Raw genomic sequence first — 8,278 nt, 5'->3', positions numbered from 1 at the left:
ATTTATCACGACCCTTTCACGTGGACCCCTTAAAGTTGTAAGCCTTTAAAAAGGCCAAGTATTTCTTTCTCAGGGAGCTCAGCTCTTTAGACGCAAGTCTGCCGATGCTCCCAGCCGAATAAAAAACCTCTTCCTTCTTTAATCCGGTGTCTGAGGAGTTTTGTCTGTGGTTTGTCCTGCTACAGAAGGACTAAGAAAGATATAGTGATACTAGTTAGCAACATACTTTATGGAATCTCCTCCCAGGTGCTCTTTGGGATTCCACTTAGCTTAATCCAGTGAGCTTGTCCCCCTCCGCTCCTTCTCCTGCACTGATTCTGTTCCTAGAGTGGAATTTACCTGCCTTTCCTCCTTGCTAACATCTCCCAACCTTTATTTTCCAGAGCGATTGCTCCCTTTCTCAAACCACACCAATCCAAGCTAAGCTCTCCCATTTTAGGACTCTAAGGGCATTATTACCTGTATCACATTATATGACATGCTCGATTAAATTCTGCCAAAGTTGAAAAGTACCATAGTGTTAAGTGCATAGAAACTGGCATCAGACCATCTGAGTTTGATTCCACCTTTGTCATGTAGTGGCTGTGTGACTTTAGTCGAGTAACACAGTCTCTCTGTGCTTCAGTTTCTCCAGCTATAAGCGGATATAACAGTATCTCTTGTTATGAGGATTAAAGGAGTTACTACTATTACAGAGTTTAGAACAGTGTTTGTCACATCCTAAGCCCTAAGAATAGGGATAAAAATCAATTTGTGTTCCTGCTCCAGGAAGTTTCACGCTCATGGTTAAGAGGGATACAAAGATACATGTGGCATTTGCCCTAGACTCAGGGAGCTAGCAATTTCGTGCTGGTCAGATTTAGATTTCATAGCGATTTTCTGTATGCTCTGGTCCAGCGGCCTCTGTACTTGGGCAACTTTGGCATGAAAGGCCAGAAAGTCCACTTATAATTGCCACTTTTTAGAACCTGTTTGCAAGGCGAAAGAACGGTGGCTGCCGAATTCAAGAGGAGGAAAGGGTGAAGCCTTTTTGGAGAACGCAGATGATGGCCTTTTTGCAAGGTTTTGGAAGATTTTCGTTTCAACGGACTAAAAGCTACTGCCAGTAGCCTCTAGACAGGCCTGGAAAGGCAGGGGAGGCCCTTCATTTTTTTTTTTTTTTTTTTTTTTTGGTAGCCTCATTAATGCATTAATGTTCTCTTGTCTGAAGTTGTAAGTTTCTAAGAAAACAAGGTAGCAATGAGAAATTGGACAATGTCTGGAACTTCTTCCTCAGCCTTTACTGTTGTCATTCTCCTAGGTATCAGCTGTAGTGATTATACCCCAAGCCATAGTAACTTTCTTAAACTAGAGGCTCCTGAAAATATTTTGAAGAGTATTTTTTTAAAACTGTAAGCTGCAGTTGGGCAATAACAAACATTTTTATTTCCTACTGGATTGATTACAGTAGTCAACATTATTGATGTCTTCTAAGGGCTCTTTGACATGCTTATTTACTAAAATGTGTTTTGTAGCTTCGTCAGCAATTGAAGTGGTTGATATGTGAACTCTGCAGGTTATATAACCTTCCTAAGCACCTGGATGTTGGGTAACAGTTATGATATAATAGAAAAGGATACTGAGAGAATGGGGGCAGACCTACCTTAAATAGAGTGGGGAGGTGGCACTAAGCTAAAACTGCCAGGATGAAAAGAAGTCAGACATAAAGAGTGGACAGAGGATATTATCAAGCCAAGACACTGAATGTGTAAAATCCCAGAGGCAGGAGAGAGAGGGATGTTTCTGAGGATCTGAGAGCTCCATGAACCAGCACAGGGGGTTGCAGGGTGTGGGGGTCATGGTATAATCTAAGAGAGGCGGTCAGAGGTTCGATCTTGCTGGCCTGGTAGGTCCTGATAAAGAATTTGGATTTTACTTTATTTGCAGTAGAAAGCTCATAATGGTTTTACCCAGGGGAGTAAACATAATCTTAAGGATGTTTTAAGAAGCTTATGTTTGAGGCAAACATTTTATCCTTTGCTTTAACATTTGTTCTCTCTCCTTCTATAATTTTTTTTTTCTGAACAATTTGAACGTAAGTTACATACATCATAACTAAATACTTTGGCTTATTTTTACTAAGAATGGAAATCTCATATAACTTTAGAACAGTTATCAACTTCATAAATTTACATGAACACAATATTTTATCTGATATACCATCTGTATTCCAATTTTTTTAGTTTGTCTAATAGTGTTCTTTATAGCAATTTTACCCCTTCCAGGATCCAATCTGGGGTGAGGTATTGCATTTAATCATCATGACTTTAGTATCATTTAATCTGGAGCATTCCAGATTTTGTCTTTCATTATATAAACATTTTTGAAGAATACAGTTTCTCCCCTCCACGATTAAAAACAAATGTTCCTCATTTTGTGTTTATGTGCTGTTCCCTTGTGATTAGATTGGGGTTATGTATTCTTGGTATAAATTCTATACAGGGATGTTATGCCTTCTTTAGAATATCACATCTGGAGGTACATAAAGTCCATCTGTTCCTCATCGGTGATGTTCATTTTGATCACCTGATCAAGGTATTGCCTGATTTCTCCATTGTATAATTACTTTTTGTTTTCTCCCTTGCAGCTGGTTAACAGCCTGTGGGGGAACATTTTATGTCCATGCCAGTATCCTGCTGCTTTTCAGCACTATTCCCTAGATTGAGCATGATTATTCTTGTCTGATCCAGTCTTTACTATGAAGATGGCAAAGTGATGGTTTTCTAATTTCCCATTTGCCTCTGTGTTTGCCATTTAGTCCTTAGCATAGACTATAACCTGAGCTCTGGCTTCTCTCCCATTTTTTCTGTTATTGGTTGGACTCATGAGTTCCCATATTTTTTAATGGTTTACAATTCATTAATTATTTTTGAAGTTCAGTTGGTTTGGCTGGTGGGATCCCTTTGAGCTGGTTCCTATGTTGTTGTATCACGTTCCCATCATTTTTGTGGAGAGTGTTTCCTTAATTTCCAGCAAAACAAGATGCTCTAGGCTTATCTTGAACCTATATGTCTGATATCATTTGGACAGCTGTCCCCTCCAAATCTCATGTTGAAATTTCACCCCCAGTGTTGCAGGCGGGGCCTAGTGGGAGGTGTCTGGATCATGAGGACAGATCCCTCATGAATGGCTTGGTGCTGTCCTCACAGTAATGATTGAGTTCTCGCTCTTAGCACCTGTGAGAACTAATTGTTTAAAAGAGTCTGGCATCTCTGTCCCCTCTCTCTTGCTTCTGCTCTCTTGTCATGTGACCTTTGTACACGTGGTCTCCCCTTTGCCTTCTGCCATGAGTGGAAGATTCCTGAAACCCTCACCAGATGCAGATGCTGGCACTATGCTTCTTGTACAGCCTGCAGAGGTGTGAGCCAAATATACCTCTTTTCTTTATAAATTATCCAGCCTCTAGTATTTCTTTGTAGCAACATAAATGGACTACGACAATGTCCCAGCTCTGAAATAGGCTTTTCTGCCAGGAGCCCTTTAATGGGGAAAGGTATTAGAAATCGGGACCTATATTTCTTGGTTATTTCCTTGTAAATAACCAAATTCATTGTTTTCTAGCTTATTTTCTGTTTCTTTTTGTGATGGTAAGCAGATATATGCATGTTTTCTATTTTCTCTTTTTTCTTATACACCATGTAACATACTATGTGTGTACACTTTTAAAAAAAAATTTTTTTTTTGACAGAGTTTCACTCTGTTGCCAGGCTGGAGTGCAGTGGCGTGATCTCGGCTCACTCCAACCTCTGCCTCCCGGGTTCAAGCGATTCTCCTGCCTCAGTCTCCTGTGTAGCTGGGACTATAGGCGTGCACCACCACGCCCAGCTAGTTTTTGTATTTTTAGTAGAGACGGGGTTTCACCATGTTGGCCAGGATGGTCTTGATCTCTTGACCTTGTGATCTGCCTGACTTGGCCTCTCAAAGTGCTGGGATTACTTGCGTGAGTCACCCTGCCCGGCTTGAACATTACTTTTTTTTGCTTCATAATATCTCCTGGAAATCATTCCATATCAGTTCAGAGATCCTCTTAGTTATTTTTTTAACAACTACATAGTGCTCCATTTTGTTTGTGTACTATAGCTTGTTGAACCAATCCCCTATGAGGTACTTTATAATTACAAATACTCTTACATTGAATTTGTGTGCATATGCATTTTTGCATTCTTGTATCTTCAGAATAAATTTCTAGAAGTGGGATTGCTGGGTTGAAAAAGAAATGTATATTTAGTATTATTAGAACATTGTCATTGCTTTATTTTGCTGTCATTTTTCTCGATTTTTCAAGTGAGAATTTATTTCCATTCTTTTGTTTTTAACAATATAGGAGTTAGAGTTATGAATTTTTTCTGATTACTGATCTATGTATTACACAGATTTGTAGTATTTTCATTACCATTATTTTAAAGAAAGTCTGTACTTTCCTTTTTCATTTCCCCTTTCAATAAAGAGATGCTTAAGAGTTTTAAAATTTCCACGTGAAAAGGCTTTTTGTTGTTGTTTTATTTTTAATTTCTAATTTTATTGCATTAGGGGCTGAGAGTGTTTTACCTAATATTTCTACTTTATGAAACCTACTGAGGTCTTTCTTGAGCCCTACTATATGATTAATTTATATGAAGAATCCATACATTTATTTAAGAGGAAGGTGCATCTTCCATTTTCAGGGTATAGTTTATATAGATATTTATATATACATACTGATAATGTGAATATATTCAAAATATCTACTTTTTAATTATATTGTTTGGGTCTTTTACATCCTTACTTTTTTGTGTGTGCACTTGAATGTACTCAGAATGGTTTGTTATTTTCCTTTTTTGTTTTTGTTTTTTTTTTTGAGATGGAGTTTCACTCTTGTTGCCTGAACTGGAGTGCAATGGCATGATCTCAGCTCACCACAACCTCCACCTCCTAGGTTCAAGCAATTCTCCTGCCTCAGCCTCCCGAGTAGCTGGGATTACAGGCATGTGCCACCATGCCCAGCTAATTTTTTGTATTTTTAGTAGAGATGGGATTTCTCCATGTTGGTCAGGCTGGTCTCGAACTCCTGACCTCAGGTGATGTGCCCACCTCGGCCTCCCAAAGTGCTGGGATCACAAGGCATGAGCCAACGTGCCCAGCCTTGTTATTTCCCTTTTATTCGTGTGTTTCTCTTTCTCCTTTAGCTTCCTGTGGTTTTTTTCAAATTACAGGTGCACAGATATTCATAATTGCTATATTTTCATTGTGGAATGTGGCACTTAACATTACAAAATGTCCTTCTTTGTCTCATTTAATGCTTTTTTGCTTGAATAACTTTTTAGTATATGTCTCAAATATTGCATGGGATATATTTATATAAACATTATTTTTTGTTTATCTGAAGTTCAAATGTAAATAGGCACTGTGTATTTTATCTGGCAATCCTAAATACAGAAAAGTCCTAGAAACAAGGACTGCTGCCAGGACCCACATTGTGTGATTTAAATTACAATTCCTATTAAAACTGACTGGGCCACCTTGGAGAAATGATAGATTCCTTGAATATAAGATGAGCCTGGAACATTTTATCAAACTGAAAATCAAGGAAGCAATTAAATGCCTCAGAAGTCAACTTAAAGAAGCTTCTGCTCCACAAGAGTGCAGAACCATCTATAAATCATGGCCACATTTTACCTTCCTCAGTCAACTGGGCATATAAAACTTTTCATGAGGCCACAGGAGTTGTGGTCATCTGGGTGACTTGTTTATGCCAAAAACTTGTACATAATCTGTTTGAGACAGATCTGGCATATGTGCCTCTTTTATTTAATGATAGGATGCTGCTGTATATACCCAACCTTATGGCTTGATGGGTCAAATAATGTTCAATTCATGGAGGGAAACTCGGGTAGCATGGTAATTTCCTGGTCCCTGATGAAGCATTCAATCTCTGCTATGGCCCAGTAGCAAACCAGAAGCTGCTTCTCAAAAGCAGAATAGTTATCTGCAGAGAACGACATACTTTTCTCCCCAGTCCAAAGGATTATACTGTGATTCACCCATAAGGACCCAGTAAAAGTTCTATATAGGCCAGGCTTGGTGGCTCATGCCTATAATCCCAACACTTTGGGAGGCCAAGGTGGGAAGATTACTTGAGGCCAGGAATTCAAGACAAGCCTGGGCAACATAGCAAGACCCCATCACTACAAAAATTGTTTTAATTAGCTGGGCATGGTGGTATGCACTTGTAGTCCCAGCTACTCAGCAGGCTGAGGTGGGAGGGTTGCTTGAGCCCAGCAGGTCAAGGTTGCAATGAGCCAAGATCTCACCACTGTACTCTAGGTTGGGTAACTCTTATCTTCCACAGACATTTCAAGCACCATCAGATCTGTTGTTCATGCGGCCCACATAGAAAAGTAGCTTGCATAGCAGCATTACCTGTTTCAGAATCTTCTTAGGTTCTCAGTCTTATTTAACACTGGCAGTCTAGAGTTACATAGTAATTGGTTTAGAAAAACATGTCCAAATGAGGTATATCTTGCCTCCAAAGAGGCCCAATTAGGCATTATACCTTTTAGTAAAAAGAGAAATGACATCTCTAAATGTTCTGAACTACTTAACGCCTAGAAATTTCACTGAGGTGACAGCCCTCTGAATTTTTACATTTGGGGATATGTTTCCTTCTCTATGACCTCCACGTGCCTTATCAAGGTGACTATAGTATTTGCTATTTCCTGCTCATCAGGGAAAATCAGCATGCTATCATCAATGATAGGACACCTGCATGATATCCTATGGAATACAGCAGCAATCAAAGTCCTTGTGGACTAGATTATCACATAAAACTAAAGAGTTTATATTGTCTAGAGGTGATACCCTGTGAAGGTGTATTGCCAGCCTTGTCAGCTGAAATAAAATGGTGCTTGATAGCCCTTAACTAATAGGTATAAAGAAAGAAGTATTAGCCAGCTCAATAGGTGCATATCAGGTGCTAGGGGTTATGCTGATTTACTCCACCAATGAAATCATATCTGGAAGAGCAGCTGCAACTGTAATCACCATCTAATTAAATTTATATTAATCTACTATAATTCTCTAACATCCATTTGTCTTCTACACAGGCTAAATGTAAATGGGATGGTAAGGTAAGGTAAATGGGATGTGATGAGAATCTCCTCCCCTGCATCTTTCAAGTTCTTGAGGGCAGCAGTAATCTGCACAATTCCTTCAGGAATGCAGTATTGCTTTTGATGTACTATTTTTGTATGTTGACAAAGTTCTAGTGGTTTCTGCTTGGCCTTTCCTACCAGAATAGTCTTATGTCCCACTGTCAGGGAAACATTGTAGGGATTCTGCCAGTTTGGAGTTTGTCTATTCAAACTCTGCATTCTGGAACTGAGGAAATAACCAGAGTGTGAGTTTGGAAACCCAATGGACTCACTGGGTATTGTGTGATCCTAGCTAAAACCTGGAAATAACCCCAATTTTTCCATCAACAAATGAATAATCAAATTATGGTATATCCATACAATGGAATACTACTCAGAAAAAAATAACAATATATACACACAAACATAGGTAAATATCAAAATTATTGTACCGAGTGAAAGTAGCTAAACAAAAGGAGGACATACTGTGTGGTTCCATTTGTAGAAAATCTAGAAAATGCAAACTAACCTGTAGTGACAGGAAGCAGACTGGTGGTCGCCTAGGGATTGGGAGTGGAGGCCCAAGAGAGACAAATTCCAAAGGGTCCCAAGGAAATTCTGGGGTGGCTTAAGTGGGTCCATGACATTCGATGATGTGTTGGTCATGGCAGAATGGCAGAAGCAGAAACTCAGTGGCAGTGGGTTGAGAAATGATGAATAATGAGGAGCCAGTGGGTCCTGTGTAACTGTATCCAGAGGCTTCCTGAGGAAGTAAGGAAGGAGCCCACTACTACTCCTGCTGCCCTCCTCCCCCAACCTTGCCTAGTTCACAAGTCAGGAGTAAACAGAGAAAGAAACAAAAGTAAGATAAATAGCCAGACAACCTTGGCACCACCACCCGGCCCTAGGAGTTAAACAAAGTAATAATAATAACATCAACCCCTGGCCTAAACTGCTTGTGTTATCTGTAAATTCCAGACACTGTATGAAAAAAGCACTGTAAAACTTTCTGTTCTGTTAGCTGATGCATGTAGCCCCCAGTCACGTTTCCCACGCTTGCTCAATTTATCACGACCCTTTCACGTGGACCCCTTAAAGTTGTAAGCCTTTAAAAAGGCCAAGTATTTCTT

General features: G+C 39.5%; 1 pseudogene; it reads left to right on the top strand.

The window, feature by feature from the left end:
• LOC105523336 overlaps positions 1 to 1,109 on the top strand; it is a 15,983-nt pseudogene extending 14,874 nt beyond the window's left edge.
• Positions 1,110 to 8,278: the final 7,169 nt, after the last annotated feature.

The sequence above is a fragment of the Colobus angolensis genome, unplaced genomic scaffold, assembly GCF_000951035.1.
Source record: "Colobus angolensis palliatus isolate OR3802 unplaced genomic scaffold, Cang.pa_1.0 Scaffold112, whole genome shotgun sequence".
Classification (NCBI taxonomy): Eukaryota; Metazoa; Chordata; class Mammalia; order Primates; family Cercopithecidae; genus Colobus; species Colobus angolensis.
Note: the sequence above shows the minus strand (reverse complement) of the source record. Positions and strands in the feature narration are given on the sequence as shown.